The following is a 10,039-nucleotide window of genomic DNA, read 5'->3' as shown; positions in this document are numbered from 1 at the left end:
ATATTATTTGATATTTTACGGTAATGTGTTAATCGTTTCACACATAAATCGCTCCTGAGTTTAAGTCGCACCCCCGGCCAAACTATGAAAAAAACTGCGACGTATAGTCCGAAAAATACGGTACATGGGAAACACATTTTTAAATCATTTATTTCAGGGGTTTTTAACCTTTTTGAATTCGAGGCCCAACTTTTCCACTATTGGTCCACTCAAATAATAAAACTGAATTAGTAATCTTATGCCCTTGATTTTTTAAATTATTATACGAAATTATGCGTTAATCCCAAAGGTTATTATTGATCTAACATGTACACTTTAGGCTTAGGTCAGGCTGATTAGAAAAATACATACGAACCAAATATACTGCATAAGAAGGTACTCATAAATAACTACCACAAATACATTTCCATACAATTATGTTGTGCTAAAATGAATACACTAAATTAATTATGAATACTTCTCTTTAACTAAACTGTCAATAACATTTAAGTGCAAATTAAAATACAGCTTCACTAATTTAGTCATAATTTTTGCGTTTAAAAAAACTCATGACTTCAGCTCTAGACTTCTTCTGTTTGATACTGTCATTACTGCCACAAGGGGTGGAAAAGTGTATTACAACTGAGTATCGCTGCAGCCTATCTCTAAGCCCACAGCTCAGAAATAGATTTTTTTTGGCCGCCCTACAATATAATATAAGAAATTAGACTTAAGAAGACTTAAGAAAACTTGAGAAACTATAAAAACTTAAACTTAAACTTAGGAAACTTAAGAAACTATAAGAAACCTTGGTTTATTCAATTTACTGGTGGAAAGAAAAATACAAGTGTTTTCCAAGGTTGATGATTTGGTTTACGGTTTACCTCGTATGCTGGGGATTGACTCATCGCCCTGCATGGAAAAGCCTGAAATGAAACCATTGCATGACCAAGGACGACGACAAACAAATGTTTTCCTACTTCCTTAATGGTGTCATCGGGGAACTTAAACCACTAAGTTGGATTTTTACAACATCACCCCCCTTCTCGTGAAGCACAAGGCTCTACTTTTATTTCCATTGTTTGAGAACGTATTCTGACGCTTTCCTTCTTTTACTTGCTCCTGATTTATATTGCTGTTTGGAGGCCAACTTTTCTCTGCATCTGCGCACTGATTGAGATTGGTCAGCAGCTGTGTGCTGTCAATCATTGTGGCGAGGTGCTGTGTCACAATAGTTGGACAGACAGCAGCACAGAGCTGTATTGTATTGGTATTGAAAATGAAAGATATCAGAATAGCCCCCGCCTGCTTTGATGTTTTAGTGAGCGGCCCTCAGGGGAAAATGTTTGGAGTGAATTACCACTACGCTATAAAAAATACAAAGTCAGTAGATTTTACGGTAAAAAAAAAAAACAGGCAGCTCGGTCGCCAGAATGTTACTTTTAGAAATAACATTTGTATCGTTTTTTTACATTTACAGTAATGCCCTGTTTAACATTGACTGTAGGTGTGCAACAAAAAACTGTCCATGTAAATAACAATGTACAGTTTTTTCCATTTCTACAAGGGTGTCAAACTCGTTTTCATTGAGGGCCACATCGCAGTAATGGCTGCCCTTTGTGGGCCACGGGAAACAGTAAGTACATACATTAGATATATAAATATAAATATCATGGTATTTTTACACAATTGTACTAATATATTTGTTTGTATAAATTGATGGATGACTTGCATTAAAATGACATGTCAAGGTGACAAGCAGATTTAAGTATTTATGGAATATATGTACCGTATTTTCCGCACTATAAGGCGCACCTAAAAACCTCCAATTTTCCTAAAAGCTGACAGTGCGCCTTATAATCCGGTGCGCCTTATATATGGACCAATATTGAGCCACAACAGGCCTCGCAACCCCAGCCTCTACTGTAGCGTCTATTCCATGCACCTTATAATGTGGTGTGCCTTATATATGAACAAAGATTTAAAATAGGCCATTCATTGAAGGTGCGCCTTATAGTGCGGAAAATACGGTAAATATGTTTGAAGGGACAAGCGGTAGAAATGGATGGACGGATGGATGTTTGAGGCATGATCAGACATTCGTTTGCATGCAAAACATGAAAGTTTTCTGTTCAAATTTAAAAAATAAATGTATTTAGTAAGAAAGATGAGGTGCCTGATTGATACATTATGTGGCCTAGACTTAGACGTAAAAAGTTTGACACTGTAAAAACAAAGACCTGCATTTTAGGGTAGAATAAAAATCGCCAGAATTTTACTGTAAAAATTAAAGAGGTATCGTTTTTCCATTCACAGTAATGCAGTGCAACGACGATGACTGTAGATATTGCCGTCAAATGCTGGCAGCTCGGTTGACAGTAGTGATGTGCGATACCACCGTTTTTTCCCGGTCTGATACCGGATTAAAATTACGCCTGCATCGAGATACCGATACTTTGTGCAAACAAACTTAATGTGTCTGCGAACATTTAAACAATTATGGGTTTTCAAATCATTACATGTCTATCTGAAAAAACAACAACAGTAAAAATAGAAGAAAAAGAGCAAAAATCGGAATGTAATTAGAAAACAGCTGAAATGTTGCAACTGATATTTAACAGTAATATACTTAGTCACCTATAACGCAAAGTTGTGTCTTTAAATATATATAATATCTGTTTATATCATTTTTAAAATAATGATAAAATATCAAAATGATAGCTGGCCCTTGGTGGAAAAAGTTAAGACACCCCTGATCTAAAATATTAGAAGCTCTCAAAATAATGAAATATATTTAAAATATAAACAAAGTTTAATTAGTCAGTTAATTAATCAAACACAATTAAAATATACTAACTTATGAATTACAACAACAATAATAAAGTAACTGATCGATCATTAATATTTTCCTACAGGCAGAATTTTCCAGCAACCCCCGCTACCCCGAAAGGGACAAGCGGTAGGAAATGGATGCATGGATGAGTTATGCAGTTACACGATCGTATTATTTTTCTTCTATTCTCAGATGGGCCAAAAACTAATACGTAAGAAAAAAGAGCAAAAAAATCTGTATTTAATTAGAAATGAGCTGAAATGTTCTAACTAATAATTAATGATAATATTCTTAGTCAAAGCTGACAAAAAGTTATGTCACTTTTTTTAAATACAAAAAAATATCAATAAGATACTTTGACTTTAAAGTAATACTAATAATAATAGATTTTACTTATAAGGCGCCTTTCTGGGCACTCAAGGACACCGTACAAAATCTAAACAATAAATCAAACTGGATAAAAACAACAACAACAACAACAAAGATAGAGAAGATAAGATGATTACAATGAATAAACAGTCAGGAATAGGTGTGTTTTTAGTCTTTTGAAGAGGGATGTTGAGTCTATGTTACGAAGGTCTGGTGGTAAAGAGTTCCAAAGATGTGGGGCAGAGCGGCTGAAAGCTCGGGCACCCATGGTGGACAGTTTAAATAAAGGGACAGTGAGATGGATGGATGAAGAAGATCTTAGGGAACATGAGGGCGTGGCGACATTGAAAAAGGATCAGGTCAGAGAGATATGACGGAGAGAGGTTATGGATGGCTTTGAAAGTGAGGAGAATTTAATTTAAAGTGGATGCGATGTTTAATGGGTAGCCAGTGGAGTTGCTGCAGAAATGGGGTGATGTGCTGGATTGAAGGGGTTCTGGTGATTATCCGGGCTGCGGAGTTCTGGAGAAGCTGAAGTTTGTGAAGTGACTTGTGAGGGAGACCAAACAGGAGAGAGTTGCGGCCCTTGGTGGGAAAAGTTTCAACCAAAGTATCAATATTGTGATTTAAGAATCGATATTAGAGCAGAAAGATCTGGAATCGGTGGTATTGATATTTCAGTATCGATCCACATCACTAGTTGCCAGAATGTCATGTTATGCAATATTGTTTTTTCTTTTGCCGTAGTTCAAGGTAAAAACGACCATAGAAAAAAAACAAAACCTGGCAGCTATGTCGGCAGAAATTTACCAAAAAAATAAACAGTGGTACAATTGTTCCTTTTTACAATAATGCACTGTAAAAACAACCGAACAATGTTGTCTGGCTAGTGAGTTACCAAGCTTTTACAGTCAAAATGTGCTTTTTAAATTGAACAAATCCAATGACTGGATCATCCCTGAATGCAAGATTAATCTTTGACCCTCCCCCGCTCGCTACATTTGATGAAAATTAGACCGTTCCTCTACCCTCACAGACCCCGACGGTGTGAGCAGATTAGGAAATGGGTGAGTGACATATTGATGAGCTGTACATCGGTGGGTGTGGCCTGCATACTAAACATGAAACAGCATTGTTCTTTACATCCTACAAACCCTGCGCCCGTCAGGTCTGCTGCCGTCCGCCTGCAAAAGGACAGCGAGGTCCTGCTAAATGAGTTCCTGTAGTGTTTTTGTCACGGTAACCCCCTCATTTCATCTGTTGCCAGGGCAACTCCACGTTCCTTCGTAGTTGCTAAGGCGACCACAGGTTGCTGTGACCCGCATATTTCCACCGAGTAGTTCCTCCCAAATCCAGAGAGAGGCATTGGAGGGCGACGAAGCGTTTCAGCAGGCATGCTTCCCAGATTAAAAAAATAAGAAGGAAAAAGTTATGGAGTTTGATAAATTGGAGTAGTATATTCATGTCAAGCAAACACAGTGGAGAGGGTTGGAGCGTGGCCATGGCTCATGGGCGTGTTTAGTCTGTCTTTCAGTGTCTGGTACGGCAATTGTGTCTTTTTTTTTTTTTTTTAAAGCCTGATAAAAGTTTTCAAGGCCGCAGAAGTCTGTTTCTCCTCACAGTGGGAAACCGAGGGCCTGACGACATTAAAAGTCACTCACAGCAGACAGAACACCCGAGAAAAGACCAGACTGGTTTACGTCTCCAATCAGCGACTTCTCACCCTTGTCCTCTTCTCTTTGAGAGTAAATTGTGACTCGTTGTCTCTCCGGAAGGTCTTTCTATCGTTGGAGGCCTCACACTGACCTCTCTGGTTCTCCTCGTCCTCCATTCTATGCAGGAAAGAATCCAGGTGGATCGCTCCAATTATCTGCAGTGTCGATACCAGCTATTGGATCAACATCACATATTGTTCTTTTTTTTTTAAATACTTTTGTGTTGCAAATTTCAAACAACAAGTAATATGTTGTAAATCCTTTTCAATATACAGTAGTACCTGAATTTAGGAGCTTAATTGACGGAGCTCTTAAGTCAAAACACTTGTATCTCAAATCAACATTTGCCATTGCAATGAATTGAAATCTGTAAAAATCATGTAAAACGTTAAACAAAACAAAAAACATTTTGATAAATATTTTATGAAAGAAAACAATACAATATAATTAAATTCAAATAAAATAACTTTATGAATTCCTACTGAGCAGCAGGTTGTTGTGGTTTATTTAGCCTACAATTAATAATCAATAAGCAGTCAATAACACACATCAGACAACAACATGCAGCTTCCAATACATAATAACATAAATGCTCTGACAGCCTACTGTGTAAGTTGAGATAATATAAAAACCATATTGGTCTAAAAATTATAATATTATTCATAATACCGTATTTTTCGGACTATAAGTTGCAGTTCTTTTCATAGTTTTTTCAGGAGCGACTTATGTGTGAAATTATTAACACATTACCGTAAAATATCAAATAATATTATTTAGCTCATTCACGTAAGAGACTAGACGTATAAGATTTCATGGGATTTAGCAATTAGGAGTGACAGATTGTTTGGTAAACGTATAGCATGTTCTATATGTTATAGTTATTTGAATGACTCTTACCATAATATGTTACGTTAACATACCAGGCACATTCTCAGTTGGTTATTTATGAGTCATATAACGTACACTTATTCAGCCTGTTGTTCACTAGTCTTTATTTATTTTAAATTGCCTTTCAAATGTCTATTCTTGGTGTTGGGTTTTATCAAATAAATTTCCCCCAAAAATGCGACTTATACGCCAGTGCGATTTATATATGTTTTTTTTTTCCTTCTTTATTATGCATTTTCGGCAGGTGCGACTTATACTCCGAAAAATACGGTAATAATAATAATACGGTAATAATAATGATAATAAAAATAACAATGAAAGAGTACAAATAATCCTATGAAGAATTTAAGAGTTTAAGGGTCCAATTTTATTGCCAGATCAGCTCAGCTTGATGGAAGCCTCTTTTGTGATCTTGTGACATGTTTCTCATCGCGCAAAAGCAGCACGACACAAAATGCATATCAAAAACGATTGAAAATATAACTTCTGTAAAGAACTACAGTAGTTTCATGAGGTAATATAATAATAATAATAATAATAATGTACAACATTTACCCCGGAGAGTGGACTTCTGCAGTATCTACTTCCAGCTGCTTCTCCATCCAACACACCGTCAGCAGCTTTTCCATATTTTCATGGATAAATGTCTGCCGTTGAGATATCATTTTAACATTCTTGGCTGGCGTCGGACTCATTCTGCTTCAGTATGGCGCAGACTCGCAGTTACACGCCAAGTCGACTACACGCTGTCATGATTTATTTCTTTAATTCAATGAATATCATCTCAGCACTGTCCTTCACACTCACTTTCGTCGATCTCTAGCTATAAGCTAATGCCAGCGAGTGAAACACAGGATGTTTTGGTCAAATCTCACAGGGTTCACTCTCACATTTGCTACGATGTTTCTAACTCTAATTTTTGCTCGCAACTTAAAGGATAACAATTAGCCGAGACACAGCTCTTAACTCCTTTTAGTTGAGGTCCTACTGTAATATTAATGCTGTTTCGTTTTGCGTGTGCAAAGAGACCCAGGAAAGAAAACGCAAGTTCTCAAGTTCACGTCTGTTTTTCTAAGCAATTATTGAATGCATTTATACAACATTAATGTGGACCTGTTACTCCTTTTCTCTTATTGATGTACTATTTTATGATGACAAGGCTTTGGTGAAAAGACAATTATTCATCCATAATACTATGTAAGATTCATCATTATTTTATTTGTCTTAAATGTTCACTGGAGAGGACCAACATGCTGATTAGTGTCTTCCATAGTGACTTGTTTGCTTCTGCATGTTGACACTTGCACTACAGGACACTACTTGCATGGACTAAAACTGCACGGCACGTATTGCCAGATACGTTTAAGGAATTTTGAGTCATTCCGTGCTACAAATCTATTAATTTTGTTACATTTTCAAAAGGAGATTAATAACGATGACGTGTTAATCGACAATTAATTGTTTCTTTTGCTTTGTTTTGTTATTTATTGGTTTATTCAACAATGTGCATGGCAGGAGTCAAACTCGGCTTGCAAGCCCGGCAATGAGACTTCACCTTTCTCGCTTATTTTAATTCAGTTTTGAAATAAACGTGTGGTGCAAGCGGCTGCAGTTCTTTTTAACTGAATATCGTTTCATTACTTGAGGCAACTAGCTATTCGTTTTTTAATTAAATTCCACAATAGTTTCTGCTTGTCACTCGTGTGTAACTTGTGATCCCAAATCAGTTTGTTGGTAAACAATAATAATAATAATAATATTAATATTAATAATATTGACATCCCACTGGGTTGTGAGTTTTTCCTTGCCCTTATGTGGGCTCTGAACCGAGGATGTCGTTGTGGCTTGTGCAGCCCTTTGAGACACTTGTGATTTAGGGCTATATAAATAAACATTGATTGATTGATTGAATAAAATGAAGGGGTAATTGTTTATTATCACATTCCACATTTATATCGTACATTACATATGTATACAAGCAGCCTCTGAAGGCAGCCACAGCTGTGACGTGGCCCTCTATTTAAAAATGAGTGTTCATTATTTTATGTTCAAACAATTTAAAAATGAGTGTTCATAATTTTATGTCCAAACAAGCATAAAAGGGAATAATTGTACGGTTGGCTTTACATTATTTCATTGTATTTACCGTGTGTATTCAATTGTTCACAAATAAAACGGTTGATTTAAAAACAAAAAAAAAGTTATTTGCCTAAAATCTTTGTCTACTTTGATTATAATCAAAATCATCTAGTTAAAAGAAAAATATAATCCAATGGTACTTTTTAGAAAATAATTAGTATCGGTATGTGCAATACTGACCCTGTATTTACTTGATATCAAATCAATAGCATCGCTCAATGTCAAGTTTGAAGACAAATTAATACACCTATAAAATACCCCCGCCTTTTATATTGTATATTTTTTTGCAAGGCGTGACACTTATTTAGCAACTTTTTCCTGTTTTTTGTTTGTTTTAGTTGAAGCGCTTTCTTCTCTTTGGTGTTCAGAACCGGAACACTCCCTGAAATCAGTGTGTCATGGTTGCCATCTAGTGGACAGGCAGAATAATGCAAGTTAATTCATTTGTACCGGACCGAGTTGTATTTATTGGGTAAACCTTAACCAGGGGTCGGCAACCCAAAATGTTGAATGTTGTACCAAAAATAGAAAAAACAATTCTGTCTGGAGCCGCAAAAAAATGCAAAACCTTATATAAGTGTTAAAATGAAGGCAACACATGATGTAAGTGTCTATATTAGCTATATTAGCCTAGTATCAAAATGACTGTGTTGCAGGTTGAAGCAAATATTCGTTGACGGAAATGTTATTTTATTAATTTATTTTATTTAGCCTTTATTTATCCAGGAAAAAATCCCATTGAGATCAAAGATTTCTTTTCCAAGGGAGACCTGGCCAAGATGGCAGCAGCAAGGTTACATTAAAAAACAGTAAACACATAAAACATCACATTTACAATATTAAAACTTGCTCACATAACACATGTGCATACAGACCAGGTAGACTGCAGTCCTTTCACAGAAGCTTTAAACTCATTCAATGTAACAAGGGTTTGAAGTTTAATATTCAACTGTAGGTTATTCCAAGCCATCGGCGCTGAAAACCTACATGCTTTCTTGCCCAGTTCAGTTCTTACTTTGGGGACGACAAATTGCAGAACATTCATTGAACGAAGATTGTCCTTGTTTCTTTGTTAAAAGACAAGACAGATAAGATGGAGTGATACCCAGAATGGTTTTGTAGATAAAAACATACCAATGATTGAGGCGTCGAGCACATAAAGATGTCCAGTTAACCATTGAGCAATGGTGAGTAAGGGGAGAGCAGTTGGTGATGAATCTCAGTGCCCCGTGGTACACTATCCAGCTTGTAAATTTAATTTATTAATTTATTCTACACATTTTTACAACATTGGAAAACATTATTATAACCGAGGCTTTTCAGAGGCTGCGATAACTCCTGGAAATTACTGACCTACAATGGCCAAAGGTTACCATGAATTGATTAACTTAAACAAGTTGAAAAACTTATTCGGGTGTTACCATTTAGTGGTCAATTGTACGGAATATGTACTGTACTGTGCAATCTACTAATAAAAGTTTCAATCAATCAAAGATGTGTGCGTTCAAGTTGAAAGAAACGGAAACTACAAATAAAATGAGCTCAAATATACCTAAAATAGGAGGCACAATGATGCATTATGTACATACTGTTCCAGCTTGTTCTGTCTTTCAACGACTATACAAACTGGACGGTTGAGCTTTATCCTACTCACAGGGAACTTTCATTCAACAGTTGCCATTCAACACATACGGCACACTTCTCCCGGTGCATCCCTCTAAAACGTCCGGGTAGGAACACAACACATACAAGCAATTCCTATTGCTACATCCCTTTTCTTTTAAAATCCAACAAAATTAACTTTTAAGTTGCTACTATCCAAAAACTAAATAGTATGCATTTTCAAATTGCTAATTACTTAAAACATTCTTAGTGCAAAACAAATATTCACAGTTTCACAGTGCATAACTTTTCTTTTCTTTTTTTTTTTTAAAGTTACCGAACAATGTACCTTAGCTTTAGCTTATTTTCAGAACATAACCATAAGAGCCTTTCCTCATCATACCTAAACTTCAGTTCACATTTCTTTATTTTTATTTTTTTCTGAAGCTAAGTACACACAAAGTCATTCAAATGCCTTGGACGCTGTACCACACATTCTGACCGTGTAGTGGTT

This window comes from Nerophis lumbriciformis, linkage group LG35, assembly GCF_033978685.3.
Source record: "Nerophis lumbriciformis linkage group LG35, RoL_Nlum_v2.1, whole genome shotgun sequence".
Taxonomy (NCBI): Eukaryota; Metazoa; Chordata; class Actinopteri; order Syngnathiformes; family Syngnathidae; genus Nerophis; species Nerophis lumbriciformis.
This window is presented reverse-complemented; position numbering follows the sequence as displayed.